This window comes from Chrysemys picta, chromosome 8, assembly GCF_011386835.1.
Source record: "Chrysemys picta bellii isolate R12L10 chromosome 8, ASM1138683v2, whole genome shotgun sequence".
Lineage (NCBI taxonomy): Eukaryota > Metazoa > Chordata > Testudines > Emydidae > Chrysemys > Chrysemys picta.
In genome coordinates, this window is record NC_088798.1 from 101,600,781 (window position 1) to 101,609,010 (window position 8,230).

Consider the following 8,230-nt stretch of genomic DNA (forward strand, 5'->3'; position numbering starts at 1 on the left):
CACAGGCACATTCGTGGGATGGTAATAAGATAGGAACCGAGAGCTATTACAAGATCAGAAGACAGCTGTGCATTTATATAGCAAGAATACAGCCAGAAAATACCAAATCATTTAAAGAAACAGAATGACATATTAGGTCTCCCCTTTCATTCCTCAGTGAGAGGACATCAGACATTTAAACTGCTCATCATGTACAAAGAGTATTTTTCAGGAAAATAACTGCAGGAGTTTCGGAACCCATTAGAAATGGTCATTACAAAATATCATGACAAAGCATCTATTGATGAATAATATCTTCAGCAAATGACTACTGATTTGCAGCAGAAATTAAAGAAACAAAAGTGAGCATATTCCCACATAGGAGTTCACAGGCGTAATGGGTCAAATTCACTCCTGGTGTAACACCGCTGAAATCAACGGAGTTATACCAAGACTGAATAAGGATCCTTACATGCAAACACACTGGAGAGAACCTTGAGCCACAGAGTTCAGACCTCTGGATAGGAATTTCTTCTTACATCAACATGTGTCCAAGGCCAGGCCTATCTCCAATATACCCACACTTTCAGATGCTAAAGATACTTGGCTTCCTGCCTCACTACATACACCTTGCCCATTACTCCTTTCTCTCTATTTGTCATGTCATACAAATGCATGGGGCCAAATTCTGCTCCCAGTGATGTTGGTGTAAATCTGGATTAACTCCACAGAAGTCAGTGGAGTGACACTGGTATAACAGAGCAGAATTTACCCCATGGTGCTGTACAGAAGACACAGAACTGGAAGTCAGGGCACCTGGATTCCATTCCCCTTTCAGATTTTGGGCAAGTTCCTTACAGTCTTTATTCCTGAGTTCTCGCATCAGTAAATTGGGGATAATAATGCAACCTATCCCATATGTAAGCTAAATTCATCAATATCAGGAAAGTGTATAGCAAGTCTTGGATGGAAAGTGAAAAGTAATTACCTTCTTAGATTATTTTCTTTCTGAAACTTTACTAAAAAGAAGAGATACACTGAAAATAATTATGGTTAAAACAAACAATTCTGTATTTTAGACTGGCTTTATGAACTCATGGAGAATTAAAAAAAAAAAATCACATGATTTAAGTTTGGAGCTCCAGAAACAGAAGACCACCAGTACCGCCTTTTTCTCTTGAGCTACGAGATGACACTGAATGAGAGACAGATGAAAAATGTTCCTTGTATATGAAATCTCATCCTAAAATAACCTGTTTCCCTACCCTTGCTGTCCCTGCTAGTTTGGAACCCCGTCTGGTACCAGCCGGTCCCCATTGCCTTTCCTCCCGCAGAGACTGTCTCCCCTCCTGGTGCTCAAGAGCACGATCACCAAAAAACGGTACGGTGCCTTTACCATGCCCCTAGCTATACCTGGTTTTTCCCAGTACCGAACAGAAGGATGGCCTTATATTGTGGCAATGCCTGCTGATGCCGGTCTGTGCAGTGGGGCGAAGCCGGCCATTCATACCGGGAGCACCAGAGAAGGTGGACAGGAATTGGCATGCCAGCCAATCCAATCATCCACAATGGTCCTAAGGATCTTCAACAATGCAACTTAACAGTTCTCTGACCTGCTCCCCTTTGGGTTGCTGTTGGGCACCCACATGGCAGAGTCAGAAGAATCCCTCAAGCCACTTACAACAGCATGCCAAGCTCCCTTTGCTAACTCAAGGAGGAAAAACAACACCACTCTCTAGTTGTAAAGTGACCAAAGTTCAGTCATAAAATGCGATACGGCATTGGAATGACACTGTTCAAGCCACAAACTTTCTGTTCAGTTTTGAGCTTCTTAGGAAAGTGGTGCAGATGGGACAACAGGAAACAAAGGAGTTTCCGGGTCATATTTAAATGACTTCAATAAGGATATTACACTTTCAGCTGTGATGTAAATCAGAGGGAATGGTCACTTGTGGTCAGAGTTCCCCTGGCATCTCTTAACAGGAAGGATGCAATCATCAGCATCCTGGGAAAATTCCAGTTTGGGGTATGTACCTGCCTCCTCAAAATTCCCCCTGTAGTTTCAGTTTCTCTCCAAATCATGTGCACTGTATTGTTGCACAGCGTAAAAAAAAAACCACCTGTTTAGTTTCACCCATGAGGTGGCTCAGTTTCGCTTTAGATAAGATAGAACTTCCTCAATGAGTGAAAGTATTCATAGCTGTGTTTACGAAGTTCTTTGGAGTGCCCTCAGCCTGGAAGATGCTATATCAGGCACTACTGATTTTGCCTGAGCAATTAGCAATTATACTTTGCAGGAGCAAAAGAGATGGAAGAGTTTGAAACCTTTCCCCATATGCAAGCTACCATGAAGAAAGCCTCGTTACCGAGGAAAAGCCAGAATGTGGTAAAGGAAAGAGATCTGGCTACCAAGACCACATGTAATGTGCTGCAAAAGTCCCCAGACCCAGCAAGCAAGAGGAATGTGTAAAATTCTGGACGGCAGAATCACCAGGATGAAATGGAAGAATTTCATGGCATTTATGAAGACTCTCCCGAGACTTCATCTGCTTAGTAAGGCAAAGTGGACAGCACAGCTGTACTTAAATCCATTGTATAGCTGCCTGTTTGTGTGCGCACATGCACAGTTACCGGACTGTGGTCACAAATGCCCATTTGCATACGTAACCCACTGGTGAGCATGTGTGACAGGTCCCTCTCTATGCTGATCTCTAGGGGAGAAGAGTTTGATGCAGCCTGAGCTAGAGAGAATTGGCTCTTTAGGTCAATCTGTATCAACTCATGCCTTCAGCTCTGGAGTTCCATCTCTCATGTGTTGTCCAGAAAAGCAGCCATCCCCCATACACAAGTTCCCATGTTTAGCACAATTCCACTGCTGCGTGAACTTGGAAAACATGGCCCAGAGTTCAGACATGCAGTACTCAGACCATTAAAATAAGTGGGTACAAATCAAGAGATGAATACTGTCAACGACTCATTTTCCTCAAAACACACGACAGACAACCAGCCACGCTGGGCCCACATTTTAAAAAGAGCTCAACACTCAAAATTCAGGCTCAGGTTTTCAAGAGCGTTCAGCATTCAACAGCTCCCAAATATTCTCAAGGGGAGCGGCAGGATGGTAAATGCTTTTGAAAATCTGGCCACGAAAAAGTAAGGACCAGATTTTTAAAGGTATTTAGAGGCATACAGAGATGCAGATAGATGCCTAATTGGATTTTCAAGAGTTCCCAGCCATTTTTAGGTGTCTAAACACCTTTACAAATCTAACCTTCATTAAGATTTCCTCTAGGAAACCCCTCTGCCTCTAGAGCAGAGCATGAGGCAGGGAGCCAAGCACTCCCAATTTCTAATCACAGCTCTGACACCAACTCCCTCAGTAGTCTTGGGCAAGTCACAGCACCTGTGTGCCTCAGTTTCCCCCTCTGTACATTGGAGATCACACTTGGGGGTCTTGTTTCAATTAGCGTTTGTAAAGCACTTTGAAGAGGAGATGTGCTAAATAAATAAATGCTAAGCACTGAGTAGCTGCTCTACAGGATACAACCAGAACAGTTCCATCATGTGTCATAGCCCCTCTATTACCAACTGCTCATGCAGTTCCTCCAACAGAACGAAGCATTACTTGCTCTGGTAGGACCCTAGGCTTTTTGGAGTAGGAAACTCAGCATTCTAATCTGTTGGCTCCACAGAGATCTCACTGGCCATAGCTCACAGCATAGTGACACCTGTGAAGTCCCAGTGGCCACACATTTGTTGCAATGCTGTCCCAGAGAAAAAGAACAAGGTGGACTTCGTTACTTTTCTTTGCAATCCTGTCCTAGCCATAAGCAACTCTGTAACGACACTTATTTTCACTGGGCAGCTCTCAAGCAGGGCTAGTTATGGTGGGTCTAAGTCTGGATAGTACATGAAGGTTCCCCGACACTTTTCACGATGAGAAAACAAGCTTGTGCCTCTCACTTGGTCAGCTGAATGCCAGCACTGCATTATGCCCTCACGTCATGCATAACTGGTTCTGTGACAGAGAGCAATTTGTACCGGGTAACAGATTATATTTGGATCCACTCATCAACCCCAGCCAATGAATTAGTTAACTGAGGCCTGAACATGCAATCAACTCCACACAGGCAGATTCCTGTGTCCATAACATCAATGGGTCTCCACCTTTTGAGATCCGCTTATGGCAGAATCAGAGCCGTAATTGAAGTCAGCTTGGCATCCCTAGATAAATCAGCTTGATTACAATATACCTTGACAGAATTCAGCTTTGTGAGATATGAAGAGGCAGTTCCTGCAGTCTTCTCCGAGGTGTGAATGTGCCTTAATTACTGAAGCCATCAAATATGAGAAACTAAACCTAGACATGTGACTACTATGTTGTGTGGTCAACTCAGGCTCCTATAACTATTCTGAATACCTAAAAAAGAGGAGAAAGTCTAGCAGCAACAGGGCAGGGGGCATATCTAATAGTGTGTTACTTGTACTTTTTACATGTGGATGATTTCAAATCAAGGCAGGCTGTTACAACCAACTATCTGATACCACCAGACAGGGAAGTCCCTATAAAGCTGTCACTGTCCCTCTTCTTTCTAAGAGGGAGACGTTTTCTATCTTAGCCCAAGGAGACAAGTCAGTTTCTCCATCCAGACTGGTCACAGGAGGTAGGAAGTTTGGACTTCAACATTTCCAGTAAAAAGTTCCATTTTGTGCAGTCTCTCTTTTGGCTTTGTTCTAACTAATCCCAGGGGAAGTGAGTATTATTTAGATTTTTTTTCAAGTTCTGGTTTATTTGATTTATAAATTCTGATAGAGACTTTTATAAAATGTTACATGAAATGCAACCAAAGTGAGATCTAGTTTAAAAGCCGGTCTTATTTCACATAAGCCAACCGATGTCTAGAATTGCAGCACCAATGAAGTCTCTCACTGGAATGGCAGTGGCTTTGGGCCTGATTTTTAAAGGCATTTAGGTGCCTAAAGATAGCCGCCCCCTCCCCCATCTACCCCATGCCACTTCTGAAAATCCCACTAGGCTCCTATTTGTATCTTTGGACATCTAAATACCTTTAAAAATCCGGTGCTTTGGGCATGATCCTGGAAACATGACCACATGTCCTACTCAGGTCTCTGAATACTACCACTGACACCCATCCAACTAACTATATTCAAGTGTTTGTAGGGTCACGCCCCTAATGACTTGCTACATGGTAGCCAGCCCCCTTGGGATATAGGCTATAAAGTTGTAGAAACAGACTTAAATACATGGAAGCAACAGTGTCCGTGGAGACTTACCAGAAAGAGAAGGTGGAGACAGGTGTAATGGCAGAATGCAAGCCCATTCCTAGGAAGGAACGGGGCGAACAATTCCATGTGCTTGCTCTTCTCAGAACTACCAGTTAGCAATACAGTCACTCCTACCAAAAAAAAAAAAAAAAAAAAAACCAACAGTAAATAATGGCTAGAAAACAGCCACTAGCTGCCAGCCATCTTCTGAAGCCTTTAAGCCTCCAAGCTTACTAGCTTCCTCTTCTCTGCTCCCCAGGGGAAAAAAGCACAAAAACAAACCAACTGCTGAGCTTTGAGTGTTAAGAGGACACTGTCAAATCTAGTTCATTTAAATAAGAGGTTTGAGGCACTAGACCTGCTCTTAAGTCTATTGGCCAGTTTCTGTCTTTACAAGAACATCTTTCTATTTTTTCCCCCTCCCTCTGCTGCTGTGTAAAGAGCCTCAGAAACTGACTAGATACAAACTGGGTGCAATCAAATATACAAATTAAACTGAAGAGACAGGCCTTCTCTAATGTTCTTTGTTTAGGGAAACCTTAGCTGTTAGTTACAAGCTTAAAAATTCATAAAAAGAACAGGAGTACTTGTGGCACCTTAGAGACTAACAAATACAGACTAACACGGCTGCTACTCTGAAACCTAAAAATTCATAGTTTGTATTGGGTAGACTGTGTCCCTTCTAAAAAAAATGAATTAACAGTTCTTTTAAACCACTTCCTACCTTTGATTTCCACCTTCTGCATTCCTTCCACTTCTCCCAACCCACTCCTAGCTGTTTTTGGCAGCCTCTTAGATATACAAAGCTGCTTTTAAATTGATGCCTTGCAACCAAATTCTGTTCTGAGATAAGCGTGCTAGACTCTTATTGAAGTCAATGGGAGCCCATCCTGCCTATCTAAGCACAGAATGTGACCTTTAACACTCTCACAACTTTCTACAAGTCTGATGATCACACTACAATTGTCTTTACTCTCTCTTAGTGCACAACAGTTACTATTTACAAGTGTGGCATGTTGGTTTTAGCTGCAGCACATTTCCTTCCATAATCGCTCTCATCATGAAGAATTTAAGTAAATTAGCACATAATTAACACCTGCGATGAAGAATTTGTTCCCCCAACAGAGGGATCATTTTAAAATGAGCTTTAGGTGTGAATGCACCTTTAAGCTTGCTCCTTTTCTTTGTGCCAAAAAGACAACAAAAAAGTGATTGGGAGGGAAATCTAAAGGTTAGATGCATTTTATATTGCTGTACATCTGTAGACATAAACCCACTGACACTATATTAGCAGGACAAGCTATAAAAGTGTTGCTAACGTGTAAATAAAAGAAAGACAGAGCACTCTGGTCTCTGGCAGGGGTAGATATGATCCATCCAGGTTAGAGTGACACACTGTTAGGGTTGTGAGCCCCCCATGTCCATCTGTCACATTGTCAATTCCTGATTTGGGGGGGAGTTGCCTAGTCTGATCTATCTGTACCCCTATCCTATCTAAAGCCCTGATCCTGCAAACCCTTCCATAGTTAATTTTAGTACCATGAGTAATCCCATTGGTTTTGATGGGATAACTCATAATAGTAAATTTAAGCATATGTGTATTTACAGGATTGGGCTAATGGTTAAGAATTGACCACATGCACTCTCATGCAGACAAGTATCAGAGGGGCAGCTATGTTAGTCTGTATCCACAAAAACAAGGAGTCCGGTGGCACCTTAAAACTAACATATTTATTTGGGCATAAGCATCTGAAGAAGTGGGGTTTTTACCCACGAAAGCTTATGCCCAAATAAATCTGTTAGTCTTTAAGGTGCCACAGGACTCCTCATTGTTCTCATGCAGACAGCTGACTTACACACCCTTGCAGAGCTCAATGCCGAATCAAGGCGCCGTGTGTGCTAATTCAGTTTCTCAACCTTTTTGATACCAGGGCCTGGCTTGCTACCTTCCTAAGTAGTGTCAGGGAAATCTCAGGGACCGGTGCTAGTCCACGGACCAGTTGTGGAGAAACACTGAGCCAGGGCCGACTCCAGCATTTCTGCTGCCCCAAGCAAAAAAAAAAAAAAAAAGGCACGATCGCAATCACGACCGCTACAGCCCACTTCTTCGGATGCTTATGCTCTAATAAATTTGTTAGTCTCTAAGGTGCCACAAGTACTCCTGTTCTTTTTGCGGATACAGACTAACATGGCTGCTACTCTGACAACTCTTACAGTATAAAGAATTGGCCACTCCTGGACTCTGGCAGGTTAGTGACACAGCTAAATAACACAGAGCATTTAATTGAGAAAGCAACAATAGGTGGTATAGCAATTCTTCTTTTAAAGTGGGCAGTGTGGTCTAGTGGGCTAAGCGAGGAACTCTCAAGTTCTAACTGTGCTTCTCAACCTGGCTTGCTACGTGTCCTTGAGTATATATCACTTAACTTCAGTGGCCTTGTCAACAGGATTTTCAGACTGTCTCCACCATTGTAGATCAACTGGGACTCGTTATGGTCCAAGAACTTGTGTTGACCAGACACAGGTATTTTTACCACTGTGTGATTTCAAATGCCCTCTGAGTAGGGTTAGACCAGCGGTACGCAGACTTTCCAGGCTACTGCACCCTTTCAGGAATCTGATTTGTCTTGCGTACCCCTAAGTTTCACTTCACTTAAACGACTTGCTTACAAACTCAGACATAAAAATACAAAAGTGTCACAGCACACTATTACTGAAAAATTGCTTGCTTTCTCATTTTTACCATATAATCATAAAATAAATCAACTGGAATATAAATATTGTACTTATGTCAGTATACAGTATATAGAACAGTATAAATAAGTCATTGTCGGTATGAAATTTTAGTTTATACTGACTTTGCTAGTGCTTTTTATGTAGCCTGTTGTAAAACTAGGTAAATATCTAGATGAGTTGATGTATCACCTGGAAGAATTCAAGACCTCTGTGTCCTTTCAGGGGCAGA